At 55.7% G+C, this 26040-nt stretch overlaps 1 protein-coding gene and 1 long non-coding RNA gene across 8 annotated transcripts in view; one reads left to right on the top strand and one right to left on the bottom strand.

The window, feature by feature from the left end:
- Positions 1-26040, top strand: part of RAI1 (retinoic acid induced 1) — an 86187-nt gene that overhangs the window by 40547 nt on the left and 19600 nt on the right. For 3 of the 7 annotated variants that reach the window (XM_017972247.4, XM_035299600.3, XM_078372549.1), the window contains exon 2: positions 22803-22905. The exons of 2 other annotated variants lie outside the window; for them this stretch is intronic. The gene's annotated coding sequence lies outside the window, so the exon portion shown is untranslated. Of the gene's footprint in view, positions 1-17773; positions 17914-22802; positions 22906-26040 lie in introns of those variants that run through there. 2 more of the 7 variants (XM_035299603.3, XM_035299604.3) reach the window with 2 other exon arrangements.
- LOC128932083 (uncharacterized) lies at positions 16074-19385 on the bottom strand. The gene is made up of 2 exons (XR_008481459.2): positions 19167-19385; positions 16074-18763 (listed from the first exon to the last, which is right to left on the bottom strand). It is a non-coding gene; the product is annotated as an uncharacterized LOC128932083 (long non-coding RNA).

Genomic DNA, 26040 nt, shown 5'->3' with positions numbered 1-26040 from the left:
TGATGGCCAGGCTGGTCTTGAACTCCTGATCTCAGGTGATCCACCCACCTCGGCCTCCCAAAGTGCTAGGATTAAAGGCAAGAGCCACCACGCCCGGTTGTTTGAGTTGTTTATAATTGGAGGATCTTTGGTGGCTCATGCCTGTGTTCCCAGCACTTTGGGAGGCTGAGGTGGGAGGATCACTTGACCCCAGGGATTTGAGACCAGCCCAGGAGACATAGCAAGACCTCATCTCTCAAACCTTTATTTGAAAAATAAACAGTTGGAGGATCTTGTGACTATGCCTGCCATGAACATTCTGGAACACATTGTTTGGTGCCTGTGTGTGTGTGTCATTCCCACTGAATGTGTGCCTTGGAGGTGGAATTGCCATGGTCTCATTTGCATTTAGGAAACCTCTGATGGGCGGGGCACAGTGACTCATGTCTGTAATTGCAGCATTTTGGGAGGCCAAGGCAGGCGGATCATGAGGTCAGGAGTTCAAGACCTGCCTGGCCAACATGGTGAAATCCTGTCTGCTAAAAATACAAAAAGTTAGACAGGTGTGGTAGCAGGCACCTGTAATCCCAGATACTCAGGAGGCTGAGGCAGGAGAATCACTTGAACCCAGGAAATGGAGGTTGCAGTGAGCCGAGATCATGCCACTGTACCCCAGCCCGGGTGAGAGTGTGAGATTCTTTCTCAAAAATAAAAAATAAAAAGGGTCTCTGCTGGACGCATAGAAGAGACCAAGGCACAGCCCATGCTGGAGGTGGAGGGAAGGTGTGTATGCCTAGCCCTATGGCTCCTCCACCTCAGAATCCAGAAACACCTCCAGCGTGGTCTGGTCTTCCACAGGACTTAGGGGTCTGTATTGCACTCATAAGACAAAAATCATGTAAAGCAAGGCCCAGACACATGGGGCTGAGCGTGCAGCCCCAAGCGGCAAGACGTAGGCCTTACTGTGTGAGTCACACGGTAATGTTATAGCACATTCTAGTACACAGGCAAGAATAGTTGTATAATATTTGAATGCATTGAACTCACATCCACCAGGTACACGTGTGAGGAATCTCCCTGCAAGTCACCCATTTGACAATAGGGAAGATGGGCCCATCCATTAAGTCAGGGGAGGGGACCTCCTGCCCTGGGGCCTGGGCCTGGGGCTGGGGTTCAGCCTGGGTCTGTTCCCTACTCCTGGACACACAGGATGAAGGGCCCGTGTGCTGGTCGCTCATAGAGGTGTTGAGACTTACCCTGTTGTACTCTTGGGGTGTGGCATTTCTTAGAAGCCAAGAGTGGGTAATCCTTTGCTCAGAATGAAGCCAAGAGAAGGGTGGGGCTTCAGGCTCCGGCTCTAGAAGACAGGGCTGCTTGGGAGCTGCCCCTGGAACCACCCAGCCTGAGTGGTAGGTGCTAGGCGCTGGAGCCGGTGTCTTCCAATTTAGATTGATCACAGGGAAGACCTGGGTGCAAGCCTGATTCTGAGGTGCCCAGGCCAGCCCCTGAGCAGCCGGGTGGCCTTCCTATGAACTCACGTTGGGGTGTCCCATGCAGCTGTCCTGGTCCTGCAAGATGCATGCCCCTACCCCCAAGCCCTGAAGGGCTGATGGGTTTTGTTTTTGTTTGAAGAAACACATGGCCTGGGTGTTACTTTGGCTGGCCTCCCCAGCCCCATGTCTCTGAGACCTCCACTCCTAAGGAAGGGGGCCAGGCATTGATGGGGGCATCTGGGAAGCCGAGGGAATGCCTGCCAGTTATGAGAGAGATGCATCTTTGTCGCAGACACATGTGGGGTGCTCTATGTAAATTGTTTCAGCGCCTAACAGGAAGAAGAAAAACGAGGCTTTGATGCAAGCTACCGCATCTCAGCCCGGCTCCGTGTCACTCAGCCGAGTCTGTGGCCTGCTTCTATTAAGGAGCTGTCAGCTCTTCTCAGGCGGAGACCCAGGGGGTTCTCTGGGCAGGAGGTGGCTCTGTGCTGTCTGCCGAATGCTAGGCGTCAGCACCAGGTTGTGCTGGGGCCTCAACCCAGCCCCACCTCCGAGGAAGGCAGAGAACACTCATGATGGATTCCCCAACACTGCACTGAAGCCCAGGGCAGGGACACCAGCAGGCAGTGCTGTGGGGTCTGCTGGGGATGACAGGCAGGCACACAGGCGGCAGCGCTGTTAGGCCCCATGTGATGGCTACAGCCTGGCACAGGAATCAGTGCTCCAGGCAGCAGACAGCAAAGGTGTGGAGGCAGGCAAGGAGCCATGGTCTCTGAGGCCCAGGAGAGCACAGCGGGTGCTGGAGATGCACAGTGGCAGGGGCCAGCTCAGGGGAGGGCAGGAGTCTGGTCTTGTGGCTTTGGGAACCCAAGGGTTGCGAGCAGGAGATGGTGAGGTGGTGTGAGTCTGAGGGAGGTCTCAGATATGGGGGGAGGACAAAGGGGGCAGGAACCAATGAGGGCCAGAGTGGAGACGGCAGGAGAGTGTAACACACATGCAGACACACTTCACAGTGAGCCCTAGCCCAGTCGACTCCCAGCCGCAGGAACCACGCACAGCCTTTTGCTTGGGTGCACACCCTCCAGAGCACTGACTTCCCCAGCGATCCTGGTAGAAATGTCCCAGGGAGGACCCCAGGCCCCTGGGTCCTGAGGCGCCTTCTGAATCCTCAACAAAGAAGGGAAGAGGCCCAGGCCAAGTGCACCCGGAACTAGCATGTTATGCTCTGGATCTCGGGGAATGTGTAATCCCCACACTGTATCTATGGCAACTCTCCATTAACCAGAATTTGGTTCCACAAATTCCTGTTCCCATTCATTCTAGAAAACTCAGAGCTGTTGGTCTTTTTAAAAATCTCACTGAAAAAAAAAAAAAAAAAAGAAAGAAATACTAAAGAAAGTAAAGAAGAAAATGAAGTCACCTGTAGCCCCTCTGATGAGAAGACACTGACGTTAGTACTTGCGTGCATTTCCACCCAGTTTGTTTAAGAAAATTGGGATTGTGTCAAATGTCTGCTTTTGCATCCTGCCTTTTCCATTGTGCTTCAGATCATGAGCATTTACCAGGGCAGAAAAAAACGTCTTTGGAAGCTGGGATGTGGGGGCCTGCTGCTCAGTGTGACCCTTAAGGGGTCATTGCCCTCCCTTAGCCTCGGCCTTTGCCTCTCTGCAAGGAGAGACTGAAGGAGGTTTCTCAGGCTCCAGCCAAGAGTCTCAGTGTTTTCCTTGCTCTGGTGGCCTTGTTGTTCCAGCCCTGCTTCCCGGGGGTGGGCCTGGTGATGCTTGTGGCAGGGTGGGCACAGGCCTGGCACTGCCACCAAGTGGACAGTTCATTCAGTATGCTCAGAAACTTGGGCTCGCTGCAGCCTTGAGCACTTTCCCATCTCATGACCCTGAGCAAATGACTTTGCCTCTCTGAACCCCTATCTCTTAAGCTGCAGAACCGGGTGGTTGTGATGGTTCATTGGCTTGATGTAAGTAGAACTCTGCACATAACAAGTGCTCAGTAAAGAGGAACCATTGCTATCATGAGGATTGCTGGTATCTGTGATGTGAGAATGAAATCATGATATTCCTGCAGCATTCACCAGAATGCCTGGGACCTAGGGGACGCTGCCAGGGGTGGCACCTAGTCCCATGACATAGCAGGACTATCTTTGTGGGCCGTGACTTGCACAGCTGCTCAGGGCCAGTGCTCAGAAATGCCCTGTGCTTGGTGCATGCTGTGCTGCTGTTGCGGGCTTGAGGTTTTTATTACTTTGTGAGCAAGTTTTTATTACTTTGCAGCATGAAAACTGCATTTTTATGTTGTACTGAGCCCCACAAATTCTGAGGCTGCTCTTAACAATAGGATTGGTCCCTAGGGCAGCCTGGCAGGGCACCCCACACATCCATGGTGCTCAGTAGCTATTTGTAGGGTGATGGCAGGGCTGGGTGGGCCCTGGTTCAGAGGACAGTACCCCAGCAAGGCCAGGTGGCTTGCCCAGGTCACATGCCAGATACAGGGCCAGGCAGGGCTCTAACCATCACATGAGGAGCTGCCAGGGTGACGGTGTCTGTCAGGGCAAGAAGTGGGCTGTGTGGAGTGCCAGCAGGGGTGGGGAGGGTAGCCTGGGCTCCGCTGACCTGCAGCCAGACACACTGGGGAGACACAAGACGACTCAGGTTGGAATCAACTGAAACCAAGCCAAGAGCTCAGGCCTCGGAACGCAAGGGAGGAGGAGGAGGTTCAGACCCAAGGCAGTGGCTGTGGGTGGTCTTAGGGCTTCTTCCCCTGCATTCTGTGACAGGTGGGCAGGGCCCCGTTAGGGGAGGCCGGCCTGGACGCCCCTGGCACCCTGTCATGACAGAGAGGAGCAAGGCCCAGACCACCTGGTATCCAGAAGGCCAAGGTGACAGTGCCAGGCAGTTTGGGGTGCAGATGAGGCCATGGCAAAGGGTGGCCAAGAGGCCAGAGCAGTGCCCACAGAAGAGGTGGGATTGGAGCCACCTGCATGTGTCGGGAAGGGGCCCCCAGGAGTCGGGTGTGTGGGCCTCTGGCTAACAGGCCACTCCGCAGAAAGGAAATTAAAGAAGAAATGACTCCCCTGCCCATGTCTTCTTGAAGGAAGAGAAAGATGCTGGCGTGGTCACTACAGAGGAGCCAGGAGATCTGAGGGGAGCCCTCTCTCCCAGCTGGGTCGCCCTCAGGGCTGGAGGTGCTGGGCCCCAGAGTAGAAGTGGGTGGATGGGGGTCCCCCTGAAAGGAGAGGGAGGCAAGAGGATGTGCCTTTTAAGCCTTCTGTGCGGGCCTCCTTGGGACAGTTTGGGTTAGATCTCAGACTGCAGCATGTGGGGCTGAGAGCCAGCTCCCCTGAAGTACAGGGGCTCCAGAGGCCTGAGCAGCATGCTGAGGTCAGGGCTGGAGGATCAGAAAGTAATGGGGAGCCATTGAAGGCTTCATAATGAGGGAGTGACATGACAAGCTTGTGATGGGCCACACAGAGCAGAGGCTGGGACAAGGAGATCCTGCTGGCAGGTGGTCATGGAATTTCTGGTGGGTAGTGAAGCTGCCAGACTGAGGGCTGTGGCAGTGAGGATGGTGAAGGGGTCAGATGGGCACACTTCAGGCAGGGGGACCCAGGACTTGGGGGCCTCCTCAGAGAGGCCTTACAGAAGGACTGGGGCAGAAGGCAAGGCCTATAGGGTGAGGAGGCCTTGGAACACTGTGGATGCACTGGAGCTGCAGAGATGGGTCAGGTGGAGGGAAATGGGGCTTCTGCCATCAGATGGTGGCTCTGGGGGGAGGTATGGTCACCCAGAAAGAGATCAGAGGATGGGACCGAGGACCAGTGACACGGGAGGACGGCAGAGCGGATGAGCAGAGGGGTATTCACCCAGGGTGAGAGGGCTTTACTGGGCCCTACAGGACCCTAGGCAGGGTCTCCCTTGGAACTGGGTTATAAGGCCTGTGATGGGAGGAGTGGGAGGATGAGGGATTGCTGTCAGGAGGGCCTGGGACCAGAAGTCTCCACTGTAGCCATCCTGAGCGAGGCCTCCGGCCCAGGTGCAGGGTCCTTGTCTACCTGCGGGGTGGGGAGATAGCCTGTCTCCCAAAGGGTGGTGGGACGGCTGAGCCTCAAGGACAAAGGCAGGCGGGGGCAGGGGAAGAAGCCTGTGGCTGGGAGCTTAATGGCCCCAGAAAAAAAAAACATAAAACCAGAGAATTATGGGGAGACATAAACAGAGCTGTCAGGCATTAGCTGTAGGGAGACAGCTTGGCCTGGGGAAGAGATGCTGGCGGCTGAGCTCGGATCCTTGCATGTGCATAAAATAGACAGAAGTTATAAAAGGAGGGAGATTAAGAAGATACTGCCTCTTCCATGCTTGGGCTCCCCCTCCAATTCCTTTCTCACGCCCTGGCTGAGGCCCAGCTGCACACTGACTCTGGGGTCCCGGCCTGCGAGGCCTGGCCAGGTCAGGGTCCAGGGCCTGCCAGTGACCAGGGAGGTCCACAGGGGTGGGTGGGGGTGGATATCGACTTGGCCCAGACTAGTGGAGGGGCTGGGGAACCAGGCCCAAGGATGCAGGCGGCGCCAGCCCCGGCAATTTATGGGTACTCACACACCCTGCCATCTTCATTTTCCCCTTTGCTGCTGCCGTCATTAGCCAAGCACTAATGGGCTTAAATTTCACCTAAACCATCCCCACTGTCCTCAGCAGATAACAAATGCCCTGCTGTCCCTGGCTGCAAAGCTGCTGGGCGGCCTCCACGCGCCCTCCCTCTGCTGTGTCCTTTGGCCCTCAATAAGGAGGCTCCTGAGGACCCAGGGCCTGGGATACTCACAGGTCAGGGGAAGCCCTGCGGGTCTCTGGGAGTCCAAGGGAGGGCGGGGCTCAGGAAAGGGGGCTTCAGGGGAAACTTTAGAGACCCTGGGATGGTAATGGATGGGGAGACAGGAGCCCGGGGTCCAGGGACACCCCATTGTTTGGCCTTGGCAGGGCCATGCCCCTGAGTTTCCCAGCCCAGGTGTTATGAAGAAAGGCCACAAAGGAGACCCTAGAGGCCCTGGGAACTACCCATCATGTTTTATTTATTTTATTTTATTTTTGAGAGGAAAGTCACTTGAACCCAGGAGGCAGAGATTGCAGTGAGCCAAGATCACTATTCTCCAGCCTGGACAACAGAGCAAGATTCTGTCTCAAAAAAAAAAAAAGCCTTAGAGAAATCATATTTTGCTTAGCCTAACAAAAATAGCAATGGCTTTGCTTGGGGCTGGAATTCCGTCCCTCCACCAAATTCATTCACTCATTCATTCAACAAATGCGGCCCACCAGCCCTTGGCCTGCATGTTTATGAAAGGCCCACTCAGCTGATCATTCCCATGAGAGGAAACAAGTAGGTGATCTCTAAATGCAGTTTGTTTGGGAGACAAAATCCTTTAGCACTGGCTCTGAGGGTAGGAGGGGAAGTGACCAAGGGGCTCTGGAGGCTGTGGGGACAGAGGGTGTGTCAACCTGGGCACATCCAGTCCATGAGGGGAGTGTTTGCCCAAAAAGGAGGAGACAGGAATAGAGACAGAGCTACGGCAGAAACACAGGCGCTGCTGGGGGCTCCCTGCTCGTGTGTGCACACAGCCACAGCCACGTCTACTACCTTTGTTTCCCAGCAAGGGGCAGGTGCCCAAGGAGCCACTGGGGTTGATCCACCATCAAAGCCGGCCTGCCAGGGGCTGGTATGCAGTCATCCCTTTCCCATGGGAATCTCGCTCCCTTCCAAGCCCCCAGCACCCGCCTTTTATCCCTGTGCTGGGAGCCAGTACTCCCACTGATACCCAGACAGTGATGCCAAGGAGGCACTGCCAGAGGGAGGCCACCACAGTATAGGCCTGGAATGTTACACTCTCTGTCCCATTCCCCACCTGCAGGGAGCCTAGGGGAAAGAACAGGCTGGCACAGGTATGTGCTAGAGACGGAGGTGGTGTGTGGCTGTGAGTCACCATGCTGTATGTCCCCTTGTCCCCTCTGTGCCTCAGACATGCGACCTGTCGTCTAAGGGTATTGACCCTGCCAGGCTCTGGGACACTAGGAAGTGTAAGCCAGACTCAAGGGTAAGTGATATGTACAGGAGGTTGGGTGAGGCATCTTCTCCAGTCTAGGAGGGAAGGGAGTGTTAACTGGTGGTTAGGAGCATGGACTTCGGAGAAATCCCTTCTTCCCCACCAGTATCTGGAATTGGCTGTTGAGTCCTGCCAATGCTCTGTTCCTGACATTTCTAGAATCTCACCCTGCCTTTCCAGCCCTCTGCCACCACTTTGGTCTGGCCCCATCATTGCTCTCTGGGGGACAGTCCCATCTTCCTGCTGGCCTCCTGGCCTCCCCCTCACCCCCATTACCAGTCCGTCCTGCCTCGCCGCAGCCACTGCGGACTGCCCAACACATGTGTGCAATGCTCACTCTTGCTCACCCTCTGGGGCTCCCCATGGCCCTCACAACGTCTGTGCTCTTCACTGTAGCCCAGAGGGCCCCACACCATGTGGACCCCGTCCATCTCTCACTCTCTCCTGCCTTCCTGGCTTTCCCTCTTTCCTTTGCTAAGTCCGGTACATCCCCTAGGTCTCAGGTGAGGTGCCCTGGGAAGCACCTCTGTCCTCCTGTTCCCACCCGGGATGACTTAGGGCTCTTGCCCGTACGCTGGCACTTACTTGCTTTCTCCAAGAGGCTCTGAGCCCACGGCTGTCTCTGGCTGCTCCGTCTCTAGCATGTATGTGGCATACAGTAGGCACTTAGTAAGTGCTTATGGACAGATGGGTAGATGAGTATGTGTGCATGGATGCATGGGTAGAAAGAGGATAGGGTGGTGAGTGGGTGGGTGGGTGTGAGATATACAGGTGAGTGAGTGAATGGACGGGTGGATGGATGGGTGTGTGTGCATGGATGCATGGATAGACTGATGGATGGACAGGTGGGTGGGTGGAGATGGGATGGGTGACTGGGTGGATGGGTAATAATAGATAACTGGACTGTTTCGAGGGTAGATGGAGAGGCCAGGAGGTCTATGAGGTGATCCCAGAGGCAGCAGAAAATGGAGTTCTAAGCCTTTGGCTTTCCATGGGTCTCAGTTTCTGTCTGTAAAATGGTCAGCTCAGCTCCTGTGTCCAGTGGGGAGGCTCAGGGTAAGCTGGAGAGAAGGTGGAGGCCAGCAGGTCAGGCGCTCCACAGACTGTGCATGGGACAGAACAAGTTTGCCGTGTGTCCCTGTAGCCCAAGACCCCCCTTCTTTGGGGGGACACCAGTGCCCACCTCCATATCTGCTTGCTCCCAGGATCCTTGCCCAGGTATCAGACTGGGAGCCAGACCAGTAGATTTCAAGTCCAAATGTTGCTGCTCAGCAGGAAATTCCCTTTGCTTCCCAGGCCTTAACTGCACGTCTATAAAACGGGGCACTGGTGTGTTCATGTTCCTTGCGATTTCTCTGGGGATTAAAACAATGTGATGGGGGAGGGGCAGGAAGAAACAAAAGCAATATGACAGGAAGATGGCACCTCTCCTGATGCCCAGCACACAGAGGACACCAGGAAATATGCAGCTCAGAAGCTCAACACCTGAGAGAGCAGCTCCTGCTGTAGTCCCCGCCACAGGGGCCGCACTGGCCAGTGCTCCCTCCTAGGCCGTCCTCCCCCCACCAGAGCTACCCCTGGAAACTGAATGTGACATTTCCAAACCTTATGCCAGACCCCGTAGCCCTGTTATAACAGGCACATCATTAATAATTACATAATTACAATGTCTATATTATTATTATTATTTGAGACAAAGTCCTGCTCTGTTGCTCAGGCTGGAGTGCAGTGGTGTGATCTCAGCTCACTGCAACCTCTACCTCCTGGGTTCAAGTGATTCCCCAGCCTCGGCCTTCTGAGTAGCTGGGACTACAGGTGTGTTTCACCACGCCCGGCTAATTTTTTTGTATTTTAGTAGAGACAGGGTTTCACCATGTTGGCCAGGATGGTCTCGATCTCCTGACCTCGTGATCCGCCCGCCTTGGCCTCCCAAAGTGCTCGGATTACAGACAGGAGCCACCATGCCCAGCCTATTTTTTTTTTCCCCTTCTTTTTTCTTTTTTTTTAAAGACAGTGTTTCACCATGTTGGTCAGGCTGGTCTTGAACTCCCAACCTCAGTTGATCTGCCCACCTTGGCCTCCAAAGTGCTTGGATTACAGGCATGAGCCACCACACCCAGCCCTGCCTGGCCTAATTTTTTATATTTTTGGTAGAGATGGGGTTTCATTATGTTGGCCAGGCTGGTCTCGAACACCTGACCTCATGATGCACTCACTTAGGCCTCCCAAAGTACTGGGATTACAGGCGTGAGCCACTGCACCCAGTCGTCTACATTATTTATAATTTGTATATTTATATATAATTTATTTAAAAGCCTATATAATCTATAATTTAAAATTACATCAGATAAACAATTACCTACTATAGTGCTTCTGCCACTTAAAAGCTGTGTGACTTTGGATAAGTGCCCTAACCTCTCTGTGCCTCTGCTGCCTCTCTATGAGTTAATAGGTGTAGACGTCTCAAAACAGGGCCCAGCACATGTCTGTTCTGTGTGGGAATGAGCCCCAAGGATGCTGATGACAAAGCTTTTCTCTGTCTGTTTGCTCATGGGTTCTTTGCTCAACCCTGCAAGCTGGGCGTTTAATCACTATCCCTATTTTATGGGTGAGGAAGCAGAAGCTCAGAGAGGTGGAGTGACTCACCTGAGGTCACACAGCGAGTCAGCAGCAGGTATCAGGTCCTTGGTGTTCTTTCCAAAGACTCCTGGGGCCCTGGTCTGAAAAAAGCCAGCTCTGGACCAGGCCGGAACACTGGGGCCTTTCTGAACCTTCCTTCCAGGGGACTGGGGCTGAAGGGGCCTCTGGCCAGTCAGCCAAGTCTGTCCCACCCAACGTGACAGCCAGGGAACACAGACAGCCTGACCCTGCTCTGGCCACTGCCCTGCCAGGCCCTGTGCCAGGACAGCATGTCTGCCCACCCGGGCAGTGACCAGCTGCTCCTGAGACTGGGCTGGAGCCAGGTTTCTGTCACTTCAAGGAGCTCCTGCCTTCCCGGCTCCACCTCCACAGCCAGCAAGGACCAGTCAGGGATTTTCCTGAACTTTCTCTCCGTTACAAAAAATTATATAAACACTTATCTTTTAAAAGTAACAGCTAACTTAAGTGCACCCTCCTCTGCCCAGCATTGGTCTGGCAACCGCATGTATATTGTCTCTTGGCATCTGCGCACCATTGTGTGAGGTGCATACTCTTCTGCCTGTTTGCAGATAAGGAAACTGAGGCACAGGGAACTTGAGTTGTCTGTCCAAGGCCCTACAGCGAGGCGGTGTCCAGGTAGGGATGTGGAACTGGACAGGGAACCTCCCTACCAGTCAGGCCTTCAGGGCAGAGTCTTGGGGCCAAGAAGAGCCCCCTGAGCTTCTGTTGTTTAGTTTTATAACAAGTTGATTTGTTCAGATGATTGAAGGAAAGCATATTGCTTCCCACTGTGCCAGTGGGGAAGAATATAGAAATAGAATGAGAACATTGTAACGCATGAAACCAGGAGTGCCTTGTGTGCAACCGATCTTGAACAATGTGGGCTTAGGGATTCCTGACCCCCACACTGAAAATTCATGTGTAACTCTTTTTTTTTTTTTGCAAGACAGGGCCTTGCTCTGTTGCCTGGGGTGGAGTGCAGTGGCACAATTTCCGCTCACTACAGCCTCAACCTCCTGGGCTCAGGTGATCCTCTCACCTTAGCCTCCCAAGTTGCTGAGACTACAGGCACGTGTCACCATGCCCCGCTAATTTTTGTATTTTTTTGTAGAGATGGGATCTCAACATGTTGCCCAGGCTAGTCACAAACTCCTGGGCTCAAGCATTCTGCCCGCCTGGGCCTCCCAAAGTGCTGGAACTATAGGTGTGAGCTACCATGGCTGGCCTCGTGTGTAACTTTTGACTCCCCTAAAACTTAACTATTAAAAGCTACTGTTGACCAGAAGCCTGACCAATAACAGTTGATTAACACACATTTTGTAAACACACACTTTGCATGTTATATGTATTATTTACCGTAGTCTTACAATACAGTAAACTAGAGAAAAGAAAATGTTAAGAAAATCAGCCGGGCGTGGTGGCTCACGCCTGTAATCCTAGCACTTTGGGAGGCCGAGATGGGTGGATCACCTGAGGTCAGGAGTTCGAGACCAGCCTTGCCATCATGGTGAAACCCCATCTTAAAAAAGAAAGAAAGAAAATCATAAGGAGGAGATAATCTAATTTATTTACTAGTCAGGAAGTAGAAGCGGATCATATGAAGGTCATCCTCCCTGCCACCTTCACTTTGAGTAGACTGGGGCTGGGAGCAAGAAGTGGGGGTCTCATCATCTCAGGGGGTGGAGGGCGAGGCAGGAGAGGCAAGCATACGCTAGGTAACCTTTTGAAAAAACCACCCTCTGATCTTGCCTCAGTTATTCTGATGCTGGGTATGCTAATCACTTCTAATTTTCATTGAGTCTGAGAAAAAAAATCCATACATAAGTAGACTGTGTTGAAGGGCCAGCCATACCTGATGCTGGCAGCAGCAGGTCTGCACACAGCCTAGCGCTTGAGCCAGTCCTGGCTGCTGTGTCCCCCAAAGCTGTGGACCCACCAAGGACACTGCCTGTACAGGGATTCAGGTTTGGTTCTCCTTCCCTGCTTGGGGGCTGTTTCCTCATCCGTAAAATGGGAGGGTGATCCTTATCTTGCACAATGCAGGAAGCAGGCTTGCTGACTCCTTGGGGAGCTCACTCCTCTGAGGAGCTGGGGCTTGTCCCATCCTACTGAGGAGGAATCTGGGGTCAACCCACCAGCTTAGAGTCAAACAGCTGGAAAGCAGCAGTGCCAGATTTGAGCCTGAAACCAGGCTCTTTCTTTAGTCACTTTGCTTAGTCTGAAAGGCAGATATTTATTCATATAAGTTGTTAAATCTTTTAGGAGCTGTCACATGCTCATGGTAGAAAAAATCAAATACAACTTCCTTTTTTATACAAATGTTTTGTACCTTTTTTTTTTTTTTTTTTGAGACAGTCTTACTCTGTCACCCAGGCTGGAGTGCAGTGGCATCTCAGCTCATTGCAGCTTGCAGCTTCCACCTCCTGAGTTTGAGCGATTCTTGTGCGTCAGCCTCCCGAGTAGCTGGGATTTCAGGTGTGTGTCACCATGCCTGGCTAATTTTTGTAATTTTAGTACAGATGGAGTTTCACCATATTGGCCATCCTGGCCTCAAGTGATCATCCCGCCTCACCCTCCCAAAGTGCAGGGATTACAGGCATGCACCATCGTGCCCGGCTCACACTGTTTTTGTTTTTGTCAGAGGATCTTGCTTTGTCACCCAGGCTGTGCAGTGACACAGTCACAGCTCACTGTGGCCTGACTTCCTGGGCTCAAGCAATCCTCCTACCTCAGCTTCCCAAGTAGCTGGGACCACAGGCAAGCACCACTCACCTGCCTGATTTACTTTTTTTCTTGTAGAGATGGGATCTTCCCATGCTACCCGGGCTGGTCTCAAACTCCTGTGCTCAAGCGATCCTCCTGCCTCAGCCTCCCAAAGTGCTGGCATTGCAGGCATGAGCCACTGCCCTTGGCCCTGTACACATTTTGTACACTGTACTTTATTTCACCAACTTGAAGCTTGCTCCGATTATGTGGTGCTTCCATACTCTCCTTGGTACTCAGCTGGTAGAACCTCCCAGATGTATCTACCTCATCCCCCTTGGATGGACAGTTAGGGGGATCTCCAGTGTTTTGCTGCTGCAAAGGACACTGCAAGTGATAGCCTTGTGCACATGACTCTGGGCCCAGGTCATAGGGCACATGTAATTTGCATTTGGGTCCATACTGCCAGAAAGCTCTCCAAAGAGGTGGTACCGGTTTACCCTCCCATCCCCAACTAGATTGGGTACCTCTTTCCCCATGCCCTCATCAGCCAGGCAGATGCTCTGTACCAAGAAAACCAAACAGCTGCTTCCCTTAAAAATACTCACGGGCCTGGCCTTGTGTGGGGATCTGAGTCCAGCCCTGCACCCGTGAGCAACAGCATGACCTCAGGCAATAGGCTTCACCCCTGTGGGCCTCAGTTTCCTCATCTGTAAAATAGTGGTGATTGAATTGTGGTGAGGATCTATGGATCCAAATACCTAGGACAGTGCCTGGAACATCACAGTACCAGGTGAGAAGTGGCTGTTCTTGAATCTGAATGAGTCTTGTACCCCATGACTGATGGGGGCCCAGCCTCTAGGATGGATGCTCAGGCCTCAGACCTGTGTTTTGGGAGGGGAAGAGCAATGTGGGGAATTACCAAGGGGAAAGGGTGGGATTAGCTTATCCCAGCTTCCCACTGTGTCAGTGGGGAAACTGAGGCCCAGAAAGGCCTTGAAGTGATTGCCAGCTCAGCAGCACGAAACTGCTCTGTATCCATGCATTGCTGTCAGGAACAAGTGCTGCATGGAGAGTCTGGAGGGTTGCTCAGGCCACTGCAGGGCCTGAGGTCTGAGAAAGAGGGCTTGGGGACACACAGTCAGAGCCTTGTCCTGAAGTCCTGGAGGGCCCTCCTTGGACAGGACAGAGTTTGTATTCTCTCTCTGAGCCCAGCCTCAGCAGGACCCAGAGTCTTCCAGAGCTGAGATCTTGCCACACCAGCTACAGTCACAGACCTGCCACAATGGCCTGACCTGGGAGTCCCTTACAACTGCAGGACCCCAGGCCCAAGCGACCCACTGCGTCAGAATCTGCATCTCAGCAAGATGTACACGTGAATGTTTGAGGCACACTGAGGCTCAGCTAGGAATGATACCCTCCCTGCCTGGGGGTACAGGCCACTGCTCTGGGGGCAGACCTCAATCCTCAGCCTCTGAATGCCCTTCCCAGCTCTGTCGCAGACACACATAGCTTCCTGGGAGGCACAAAAAGTACAAGACTTGACCTGGCTCCCCGTGAACTGGTGGCCCTGGAAGTTGCTACGCTTTATGGAGCCTCTGCCAGCTACCAAGCACATTATCCCATTTAGTCTCACAGCAGCCCTGGAAGTTTACTGTTTAGAGAACCTTGCAGCTTGGGCACACAAAGCACAGAGAGGATAAGTAAATTGCCCAAGGTCACCCAGCATATAGGTATGCAGGAGCTGGGATTTGAATCCAGAGCTGTCCCCAGCACCAGAATCTAGCCGTTTACAGTTAGAGTGGGCTTGGGGGCAGATGGTGGCTCCTCTCACCCTCCAATCAGCCCCAGCCCCTGTGAGTCCTCACAGTTGGTCGGCCTGGCCATAGTGAATCTGACCTCTCAAGAGCCTCCCTTTCTGGAGCACAGGCCTGTGATTCTCCATGGAGAGCCAGCCAAGAGGGATTCTCCTATAACTTTCCAGAACACAGCAGTTCTGCGGTCAGGCCAAGCTAGCTATGTACAGCTGGAAGAGGCTCTCTCCCCCAGATGCTGAGTGCCTGGAAGCCAAGAGGGAGGGAGTTCTGGAAGGGTCTGGAGCAGCTGGAGGTGAGGCCTGAGGGGGCTGGGGCGGGGCCTGGGAGGAGGGGCCAGCACACAGAGTATAATGAACTGCAGAAAGTATTCTTTTCATCCTGGGAGAAAAACAAGAGTGTTGATCAAAACAGCTGGACCCAAGGCCCAGACAGTTGCCGTCACCTGATTTTTACTCTTAAACATGTTCGAGTTTCATGGCCATTTGGAAGAGAGAGAAAGAAGTCAGCCAATTGTCCATTCAGACACAAGACAACACAGCAGCTGAAAACCAAAGGCAAAAATATTTTCCATCCTTAGGAAAGCCTCTCAGGCATCCCCAGGCCTGCCTCTGGAGCAGCAGCTGGCTGGTGGCTGGCTCTCCCCGAAGGTCAGTGCTTCTGGTTAGCAGGGTGCGTGCCTGGGGGGCTGGCCAGGATCCACCCCCACCTATGCAGAGCTGGGGGCCCTGGGCCAGCCATCCAAGGCCCGCAGGAAATGGAAGCTCCCTTCCTGGCATGAGGGCAGCCGGGCCACCTGGGAGGCCAGGACAGCATGGGCTCCATAGTTCCCTGTCTTGAGACCCCAGCCCTTGATTTCAAAACAGGAGCGATTAGTCTGTTATTGGGAAGGGGGATATAACTGCCCAAAGCTCTTAGGCCCTGGGTGGATTTCATTTTTTCAGCATAACAGTAGCTCCACACAGTTGAAGAGTGTGGCACATGGCCACACGGGGTTTATTTGGTCTACAGCTGAACAAGAGCCATGCGGACTTAGGCCTCATTACCATCATTCTGCAGCCCCAGGAGGCAAAGTCCCACATGGAAACCCTTCATAGGTAGCCTGGCCAAGTGGGTGGCAGGGAATCAGTGATGGTAGGCCATGGGACTTCTCTCTAGTGCCCTCTTCACCCTTTTCTTTCTTTTTTTTTTTTTTTTGAGACAGAGTTTCACTCTTGTCCCCAGGCTGGAGTGCAGTGGTGCAACCTCAGCTCACTGCAACCTCCGCCTCCCAGGTTTAAGCAACTCTCCTGCCTCAGCCTCATGGGTAGCTGGAATTACAGGCTTGCACTACCACATCCGGCTAACTTTTGTATTTTTACTACAGACGGGGTTTCACCATGTTGGCCAGGCTGGTCTCAAACTCCTGACCTCAAATGATCCACCCCTCTCAGCTTCCCAAAGTGCTAGGATTACAGGCGTGAACCACCTCGTCCAGCCACCCACCCTTTTCTTCTCCCAAGAAAACCAGTTTTCTGAAATTTTCAGAGGAAACCAGGACCTCCTTGCCCATGTCTTGCACCCCGGGGTGCCTGTACTCACAATAGCCCCACAGGCCTCTCCCTGATGCCCAGATTGATCCCACCCGAAGGGCCCAGGACAGGGGGACCAGGAAGGACCCCTTCCTCTCTCTGGAGCTCAGTCCATGTCTGTGAAATGACGGGTGATGTCACCTCCCAGAAGGGTAATTTGAGGGTTCGGGGCCAGAGAGCATCAGCCTTTGAGGGTGCTGCAGTTAAGCGGCTCCAGCAGACCTCCAGATCTGAGGGAAGCCCAACTCCAGATCTAGCTGGCTGGGAGAAGCCCCTTGAGAGTCCCCACTCTGTAGTGCTGGGCTCTGCGTTTGCTTAGGAGGCCCTGTCCCTGTCTCTCCCCTTCTGGGCCAGCCTTGCCTCCTGGATTCGCTGCTGTATTCCTCAGGCATCCTCACCCCTTCCCCTCCCAGGAGCTCAGAACCTGCCAGGCTTCTTACCTCTGCAGGAATCTCCACCCCCTCACCAGAGGCTGCCCTCTTGTGGTAGGGGCCCAGCCCTTGAGGCCTATCTCCTCCAGCCCCGCTAAGCCACAGAGAGAACATCTCAGGTTCCCAAACAGACGGTGTTCTTCCTGGTCACCAAACTAGGCAGCTCCTGGTGGCTTGAATGCCCTGCTCCTTTCTTCTTGGCCCACCACTTCCTCCAGTCTTCCCTTCTCCATGCTGCAGCAGGGAGTCTTAAGGAGGGAGGGGCTCCAGGGCCCTATGCTGTGGGTCTCCAGGATTGGGCACCAAACAGTGGAAAATGTCAAGTGAGGGAGGGATCCAGTCAAAGCCCCAGGGGGGCCTCTGAGCTCAGCCAGCTCCTCTGCTGCTCCCCACCTCCGTGGGGAAAGACAGGCTGGGGTTTGGATGGGTGGCCTTTTGGAGAGCAGGGTAATGGGAGCAGACTTGAACTTCCTGTGGCCTCATTCCCTGGCTGGGGGCGGAGGGTAGTCGGAGCTGCTGGCCTGGGGCGCTGGGCCGCAGGGGAAGGGGCTGGGAGGGAGGGTTCTGCGTTAGTGTATTGGGAGGGGGAGCCTGAAAACAGAGGACAGCGGCACTAAACTGCCTTCGGGGAGTCCCCACTGCGCGCTCCTGGCACTTTCCCAGCCCCCTAGCGCGGTCGCAGGCACGGGTGGGTCTGCCTCAAAGTTGTTGGTTCGGCCAGCCCACTGCTGTTTAAATGGTGTGTTTGTTTGGAGTGGCTTAGGGAGGCAACTGGAAATTGGGGGCGGGTAGCGCCCCACTTGGCGCCACCAATGTCGGAGGGTCCGCGTGTTAGAAGCCCCAGCTTCCTAAATGACTGAAGAAGGGTGGGTGGGCAATGAGGAGGGAAGACTGAAAACCAACGTGGGGCTCCAGGGCCCGGGCCGGCCGCCCCCTTTTTGCGGGGGGAGAGCAAGAGCCGCCTCTCGCAGCCACTCTTCGCGCGGGGTGGGAGGGAGAGAGGGAGGCGAGGGGACGACAGCGCCGGGCTCCCCGCCCCCATCCCACCCGGTTCCAATATTTCGCAGAAAGGCACGCGGCTCCTAATCGGTCCTTTCCAGGCTGAGATTTAGCCGCGCGATGCTCGCGCAGGGGCGGGGGCCGCGGGCCGGGGGAGGTGCTCAGAGTCCGGAGCCGCCGAGCGAGGTGAGGAGCCCGCGTCCTCGGCTGGTGGAGCGGGCGGGTGGACGCGCAAACCCGAGAGGCAGATATAGAAAGGGGGGCAGGTTAAAAATAACCGTCTCCGGCTGGGAAGCTCGCGCGCGCTCTCTCGCCTCGTTCGGTGCCAGAGGACTCCAGGGGAGGTGGCGTTGGGGAGGGCAGAGCGGGATTCCCCCTCCTCCGCCGGGCGGGGTGCCCGCCTGCGCGCCGCGGTTGCACGTGTGTGGGGCCGCGCGCCCTAGCCCCCACTGCACCCGGTCGGTGGGTGCCCCCTCCCCAGGACCTGGCGCAGCTGGCAGGCCCCCCCCCGCCCGCCCGCAGCCTTGCGCGGCTGGAGGGAAGCGCTCCATTATTCATTATTTACGAGCGTTAATAGGTTTGAGCCACGGGGGCGGGAGTGGGGGGGCGACGAGGACGCAGTGGGGACCCGGTCATTAGGGGAAGGGGTGGAGAGGGCGGGGGAGAGAAAGGGAAGGAGTGAGGAGGAAGGGGAATGGGCGGGGCTGCGGCGCGGCCTGGAGGAAGAGGTCTCGGCCTGGGGCCGGCGCACCGGGCGCATTTCTCCGCCGGGTTCCTCCACACCGCTGGGTGTCGGAGCTGCTCAGGGCACCAGGAGAACAGCGCGGGCCTTAGATTTTGCTGTCGGCCTCTTGTCCTTCGCGTGCTCGCCCTTCCCGAGGCGCGGGGAGGGGGCTGCGGGCCGTAGCCCCGCCTTGCGCGCCCCTCGCTGCCGCCGCCGCGTCCCCGCCGCAGCCCCGGTCTCATTTATCATCATCTTTGGTCAAGTGGAGTGTGCAAGGAACAGCTGCTTCACTCGGCTGACTTCCGAGGGCGGCTACGGAGAGAATCAGGGAGATGAATGATGGGGGCTGGGGGGGGGGCACAGCCCCCCTGGGTCCCCGCGCTGGCGGGAGGGAGGCGGGGAGCGTCCGGGTCGCCTCCGCCTCACGGCGAGTGCAGCGCCCCCTTCCTCTCTCCTGGCGCCTGCTGCGACCGGGGACCGGGAAAGGGGACCGCCCCAGGAGGGGACTGGGCGCGGGGGGGCGCCCTTCGCTGGCGGAGAACTGGCGGGCGCGCTGCCCGTGGAGCCCGAGGTCGCCATGACCTTGCTGGGGTCAGCGGGCTGGGCTGCGGAGGCGGCAGCGCGGCGTCTTTGGTGGCGCTTTCTGGATTGGCGCAGAGGACGGGAAACAAGGCGGGGGCGGGCGGGGGAACACAAATAGAAGGTGAAATTTTACCTGCCCCTGAGGGAGTCCTGCGGATTTTCTCCGGCAGCAGCAGGCGCTCTGCCTTTGTCTTACACGGCTGAAACATCTGTTGCCGAGGGGCGGCCAGGCCTCAACAACCCCCACACACCCTGCGCGGCTCTCCATACCCCTCGGCCCCAGCCGGGCTGCAGGAGGACTCCGGCGCCGCGTTAACCCTGCGCGCGCTGGGGCGCGCGCCCAGCACCCGCTGCCGCACTCCGCGTCTCGCGTGGGGCTCCTCGCCCCCGCCCCAGATGGGGCCCTGGCGGGGGCGCCCGGTGACCCCCCCTCCACCTCGAAGGGGTGCCGAGGCGCGGCGGGGGGCGGGGGCGGAAAGGGTTAATGGCCTAGTCGCAGACCCTAATTGTTAGAGCCGGCCCCGCTTCGTTTCAATTACCCTAAGTAGAGACTGAATGCGCAATTAACGAAGTCAGCTTGCCAACTGGAAAGCAGGCCCCGCTTTCACGTTGAGCAGAATACTCCACCAGCTGACTTGGACGAAGCAATTTCCTCCTCTCTCCCCCCTTTTTTCTTTCCCTCTCTCTTCCAACCCCCCTCCCTCTTTTTCTCTCTCCTTAATAATAAAATTATACCAAGCAGTTTGCGGTGTGGCAGGCGGCCAGAAAAGCGTTTCTTTAAACGCCGCCGTCTCACAATTAGGCAGCAAGAGGATTTGACACGCCGTGGCGGCCTGACAGGCGGCTTCCTCCCCTGGGGACTGGGGGGAGGGAGGGGGCGCCAATTCCCGGCTCCCCCAGGTGGAACCGGGGCTGGGAGGGGCTGGACTGCTGTGCCTCCCCGGCTGTCAGGATGGCTGCAGCGAGGGGGTGTCGAAAGCAGGGAAGGGAGGGGCGGTTCCGCCTAGGCTGGGGAGGGCGAAAGGCAGCGGCACATTCCATGACTCCTCCGGGAAGCTGGAGTATGGTGGGGAGACCTTGTTCCCTTTTCTGTGTGACGGACAGGCACTCTAGGGCACAGAGCTGTGGAGGGATCTCAGCCCGCTGGGCGTCCTGCACAAGTCACTGGCGCTCTCTGGGCTTCTTCCATTAATCGTCGGCAAAATGAGGGGGAGGCTTGACCTAGAATGTGTTCTGCAAAAAGTGTCTTCTCGTGGCTCATTGCTCTTAGCAGCTGGTCTTGTAGGCCAGGAGGGGGTTGTAGGCGTAGGAACAAGCAGAAGACTCCTATCCGGTTTGGGTGTCAGACCTGTGGGCCTCAAGGCACACAGGAGGGTGGAGCGGCGAGGAACCACGATACAGGCAGCTAATGGATGGGGTGACTTTGCAGGATTGCCAGAGATTGGTGCCATGAGGACAGAGGACGTTGAGCACTGGCTGCAGCAGCCTGGCCGCTTGAGCTCCGGGAATGCCCAGAGAATTTGGCAGAGGTGGGAGGTGACTGCAGGGAACCTCACTTGCTCTTTGCAGCTTCCTAGCCCCACCCAGGCTGCTGTTTACACGGGGTGCCTTCGCCCCTCCTCACATAGTTAAGCCCCGCTTCTTCCAGCCTCCTCTAATCACCTCTTCTCCCCACTCCCAGAGCTTCTCCTGTGCTGGTCGCCTGCCTTGGTGGTCACTACATCTCAACACCATATGGCAGTTGTCCGTGTGCCTTTCTGCCTCTGGAGAGCAAGGGCTATGCTACTGTTTCGTGTGTGTCCCTGGCACCCAGCTTGGCCCACATCCAGACTGTAAGCTGAGCAGAAATGTGCTCCACAGTGAACTGGTGCAGGCACGAGGGGCTCTGGAGGAGAGAGTGCACACTTTCTCTCCGTCCTCATTGGCTGTTGCTTGCATCCTGGCCTCCAGGCCCCTCATCCTCAAACCTCTCTCTGGATATCATCCTTTCAGTCTGTGTTGGTTAAATGCACCCAACTAATAAAGCAAGTCACGTTGAGAGTTAAAAGAGCCCGGCACCCCGATCCATCTCGTTTATTTATCCAAGCAATACTGAAGGGACAACGCTGGGGCCAGTTTCTGGGCTTGGAGCTTAGGGTCAACAGAGGCAGTTCCTGCCCTCACGCTATGTTCTAGTGAGAGAGGCACATGTGAAACAGCTCATCGTACCATCAATTATGTAATTACCACAGCGATGAGAGCCACCAAGGAGCCTGGCGGGGGACCCAGGAGAGTGGGGGCGGGGCTTCCCCCCCCCATCTGGTGTGGAATGCCACAGAGGTTCTCATCAGCTCTGGGAGCCTCCAGCTTTTGCAGGCCCCTCTTCTCTGTACCTCCTTTCCAAGGTTGCTGGATGCCCCACCTGCAGGGCTCTGCCCTGCCTCTCTCCCACACTCCCAGCCCAGGGCACTTTCCTTTCTGCTTTCCTGCGTTGCCCCGCTGGTCTTCGCTGGTCCCAGAGCTTCTCCTGTGCTGGTCGCCTGCCGTGTGCCCTGTTGAGCCCATGCAGATAGATCCCACTGCATTTGTGCATGGGTTCTGCCAGCATTGACCCAGGGAGCTTGTGATCAAATACAGGCCACAGACAGATTCTCTTGAACTCTAGACTATGAAATAAAAAACTTTTTACTTGGTTGATAACATTTTCTTAAATGAGAGAGATCCCTTTTTATGAAATCCGGATTTCTGACTTTTTCAAGGGAAAGCTCAGAAGCTCTGGCACCCTGACCTCCCACTGCCCAGTGGCCACAGTCTGCTGGTTCCGCTGCCCCCGCTCCACCTTATTTGGGAGCAGGATTGCCAGTTTGCCTTCGTACCCATCTGCCCACTTCCCTGCCAAGCATCAGGAAGATGTTCTTTGTCGAATGAATGAAGCAGAGCAGTGGCCGCCCCTGACTCTCTGCTGCCTGGCCCACCGATGTGTGGCCTGTGCTGCCACTCCACTGCTCCTGGATATTTTCACAGGGTTACCGTGGCATGTTGTCCAGTATTCGTTCAATAGATATTTATTGTTCTGGACAATGGAGAATAGGCTGTGAACAAAACGGGCAGAAATCCCTGCTCTCGTGGAACTTTTGTTCTATAGAGGAGACCAGGTCATCCACAGGTCGTCGTGGGGCTGTGGGGGGTGCTGCCACTAACAGTGGTTGGGGAAGGCTTCTTGAGAAGGTGAGGAGCCGAGACTAGGAGCCAGGGTGGAGAGCTGTGTAGGATCTCGGAGTGGCATCTCCAGAAGTAAAGGCTTGCCCAAGGTCACACGGCCAGCAGTCAGGCAAGCTCGCAGGCTGGGCACCTCTGTGTTTTCACTTCTGAAGGGAAGTAAGTCATGGACCCTCCGGGCACACGGGGTAGAGAGGGTAAGGCTGGGGCCGGAGAGTCCTGTTCCTCCTTTCAAAGCCGGCAGCCACACCAAGACTATCTCATCCTTATCACCTGGCCTCCCACAAGGGCAGAAACTGCTGGGGCTTGGGGTGGGGAGAACTGACCTGGCTGGGAGCACCTCTGTGAGTCCCATCTGACCCCTGTGCCAGGGTCTGGGCCAGCTCCTTGGTCTTGCTAGGCCTGTGACTGATTGTGTGTGATGGCATCAGCCTGGCCTGTCTGGGGAGGGACAGAGGCTGTGTCCCCCGCAGGGCCTGGACAGCTGCCTGGTCCACCAGACCGTGGCCCTGTTAACTGTCTGCGTCCCAGCAGTCAACACCCCCTCTTTGTCTTTTCTTCATTTTGACAGAGACACGGAGAGGTGGTGATGCTTTTTGTTCAGTGGTGAATAAAGTGATCTAAAAAAAAAATTACTGTCCACAAGAGACTTACCAGTACAGAGCTGATAACAGGTGAGCTCCTTCCCGAAGCCTCCTCCGGGGGTCCTTGAAATGCCTGCGGCTGCTGCGGAATCCCTTCCTGCTCCTCTTACCTCACAGAGGTGGGAACCTGGCCATCTGCCCCTTACCCCTGCACTGTGGGGCCCAGGTCTCCAGGCCCCTTGATGGCTGCATCCCAGGAACAGGCACCAAGGGTCGGTGGTGTGGGAGTGCAGGGCACAGCTTCAGAGTTAGGGGACGTGGGCACTAGGCAGGGGGCCTGGCCATGCCCAGGAATAGCAGGTGGGGCTAGGCCAGCAGGTGGGTGTGGTTAGGCCTTACATGGATTCCATTCAGATAGCTCAGCAGGTCTCAGCTGTCCCCACAACTGGGTCTTTGGAGGAGATGGCAGTGGGGGCTGTGAGGGGAGGCTTCTCAAACACTTGGAGAGTCCAGACACCCCTGCTTGGTGTACCCCGAAGAGCCCAGAGTCCCCAGCCACACCAGGGCTCCCTCAACCTCCAAATGGGGCTGGCTGGGGCTGCCCTCCTGCTTCCCACCCCGTCACTGACTGGCTTCCTGGTATTTGGGACTCCCAGACTCTACAGAGAGGGCATGTTGGTCACCCTATGGGATTCCTTCGTGACATGAGGGCCATGAATGAGGAGGGGCAGGACGAATGTCCAAGCATTGCCCACAGGGGGTGGTCTAGAGAGGCCATGCTTTGGAGGGGCTGCCTGGTCTTCTGGGATTCCTGATGTCCTAGGAGGGTCCTCCATCTGCCCCAAGAACACCTCCCACCCCACGGACCCTAACCTGTCTCAGAGGCCTGTGAGCACGTGACCCTCCTGTCTTGTGGGCTCCTTGGAAACTCATCCCCTTCCTCCCATTCAAGCCAGGCCCCCAGGATATGGAATTGTGCCCACAGGACAGCAGTGACTCTGACCAAACATTCCTCATTTTCACCAAGTCTCCTGTGTCGAGTATTCATCACCCACAACAGATGGGGAGGCCTGAGGGGTTCCACCTTCCCCACGCCTCGCTGGACTTTCCTCAGCTTCCTGAGCCCTGGTACGCTCCTCCTGAGGTTCCCAGGCCTTGAGTGGGTTGGGTTTTAAAAATTTTTTTCTTGCAGCTACAAATCAGGAAACCAGATCATAAAGCCACCTTGGGTAAGTAGGTGGGATAGAACCAGGCCTCGGAGCTGCTGCTGGGGATCAGGAAGCCCCCAGCCCCATTTCTTCCTCCCTCCCCGCCTCCCTCCCTCAGGAAAAAGTTCCAGCCACTGTCTCTCAGCAGAGCTCCCTAGGAGCCACAGCAGCTCTGCCCCACACTGTGCCCATTTCCCTGACTGGGGGCTCAAGCCTGGGGTCTGAGGAGGCTTTAGGCCTAGTGACAGCTCCCTGAGGTGCCCAGGGGACAGTAGTTGCCTGGTGACAGTGGGCAGCTGGTGACCATCATTGCCCATTAGTGGACCCACCCGAGGTGGGTCTCGCTACTTAAAGATGAGGACAGAATTAAAATCCAAGTGAGCCCCTAGCCCGGGGCTCAGGCGTCACGGGCTGCAGCTCAGCCCCTTGGCCCACAGCAGCTTTGGCTTGCACCTGCTCCAAGAGACCATCCTCCAAAGTGGGACCTCTTGGCGAGGCTCAGGACAGGGGTGTCCACTGGGGGTCCAGTCACTGTCACTGTTGTTGAGGGCATCTTGCCAAGGAGCTTCACTGTGGGTGGGCTCTTCGCTGGGGTCCTAAGCAGCGCACTCGTTCTGAAGCTCACTTTTTTCTGTAAAGGGGGAGGAGAGATTAATCAAAGCACTGCTGGAGAAGCCCCACAGAGTAGGTGTCTGCAGCCACCTTGCTTCTGCCCCTGCAGCCCTGTAGATTTCTGGACGGGAAGGGCTGGAGTCTTTGCCTAAAAGAAGGGCTGTGCCCCAGGTGTGCCATGCTGCCCAACTGGATGGTGGCGGGGGTCTCATTGTGCCCCCACTGTTTCATGGATTGGAATGGGGACTCCCATTGCCGTGTTGAGGAAATCCTGGTGCTCTGAGGTCTGTGTGGCCCCAGCTTGTGCTTCCTGCTGTGCCTGGCCTGCCTCCACTGTCCAGCGCTGGAAGACTAAGTTCCAGGAGGTGATTCTAAGGGTGAAGTGTTCCTGTATCTGGTGCTTAGAGGATGCACCAGACGCCATCCTCCAAAGTTCAGTTTCAGCAAGAACTTTGGATAAGGCCTGGACCAGGTGTCTGGGAGGAGAGGCAGGTGGGGCAGAAAGGGATGGGTGGGAGTGAGTGAGGACTCTCTGGGCAGTGTGGTTGAGCTGGTCCACGGGGAGGAGCCAGCCCAGTGGGAAGGGGGGTGCCATCGCCAGTCACCACCCACAACCTCTTCTCCCTCCAGCCCAAGCCACAGCCAAACCCAGTGTGCCCTAGGCTACTTCCTCCCTGCCTCCAGGTTCAAAGGTCACCATCACTCTGCCAGGGAGCCTCTTTCTGCCTACTCCTCTTCTGAGGCCACCCCAGCCCAGCCCAGCCCTGCTGCCTGCCTCTCTCCCCATGTCCTGTCCTAGTGCTCATGAGAAGTAATCATAATCACAACAATTAATAACAACAGAGCCCATAGCAGGCCAGAGGCAACACCCCATTTTCTCCCAGCAGAGTTGGCGGTGGGACCTGGCTGGCACTGAGAGGCAGCCTGTGCCTTTGTTCCTATCCCTCCCTTTGCCTTGGGTTTTGGGGTGGTGTTGGGGTGAGCATTTTTGCCTGCGTTCTCCATCAGCACTGGGCTTGTGTTTTAATTGAACTGTCTTTTCTTAGCGATAGATGCTTTCACCGCATCCAGCTGCTCATGTGTATTGGGAAACCTGCCTGTAATACAGCTCGGCTAAATTAAAAGGCACAGCAGCTGGACCGATTAAACAGGGAGGGAGGAAGGGATGCAGGCGGACAGGCAGGGAGGGGACACGGGTAAGAGCAGCCATCTCTGTCTCTGTCTGTCTCTCTTTAAATAATGTTTCTGGTAATGCATTTTGGAGAATGTAAAAAAAAATAAAAAATAAAGCCATAGAAATGTTAATGATATCCACAGGACACTCAGCAGGAAATGAGAGTGATCTGGGACTAATAAAAGCCGAAATGTAATTTGTGCAGATATACGAGGCGCAGGCTTCAGAGTG

Source organism: Callithrix jacchus, chromosome 5, assembly GCF_049354715.1.
Source record: "Callithrix jacchus isolate 240 chromosome 5, calJac240_pri, whole genome shotgun sequence".
NCBI lineage: Eukaryota > Metazoa > Chordata > Mammalia > Primates > Cebidae > Callithrix > Callithrix jacchus.
Note: the sequence above shows the minus strand (reverse complement) of the source record. Positions and strands in the feature narration are given on the sequence as shown.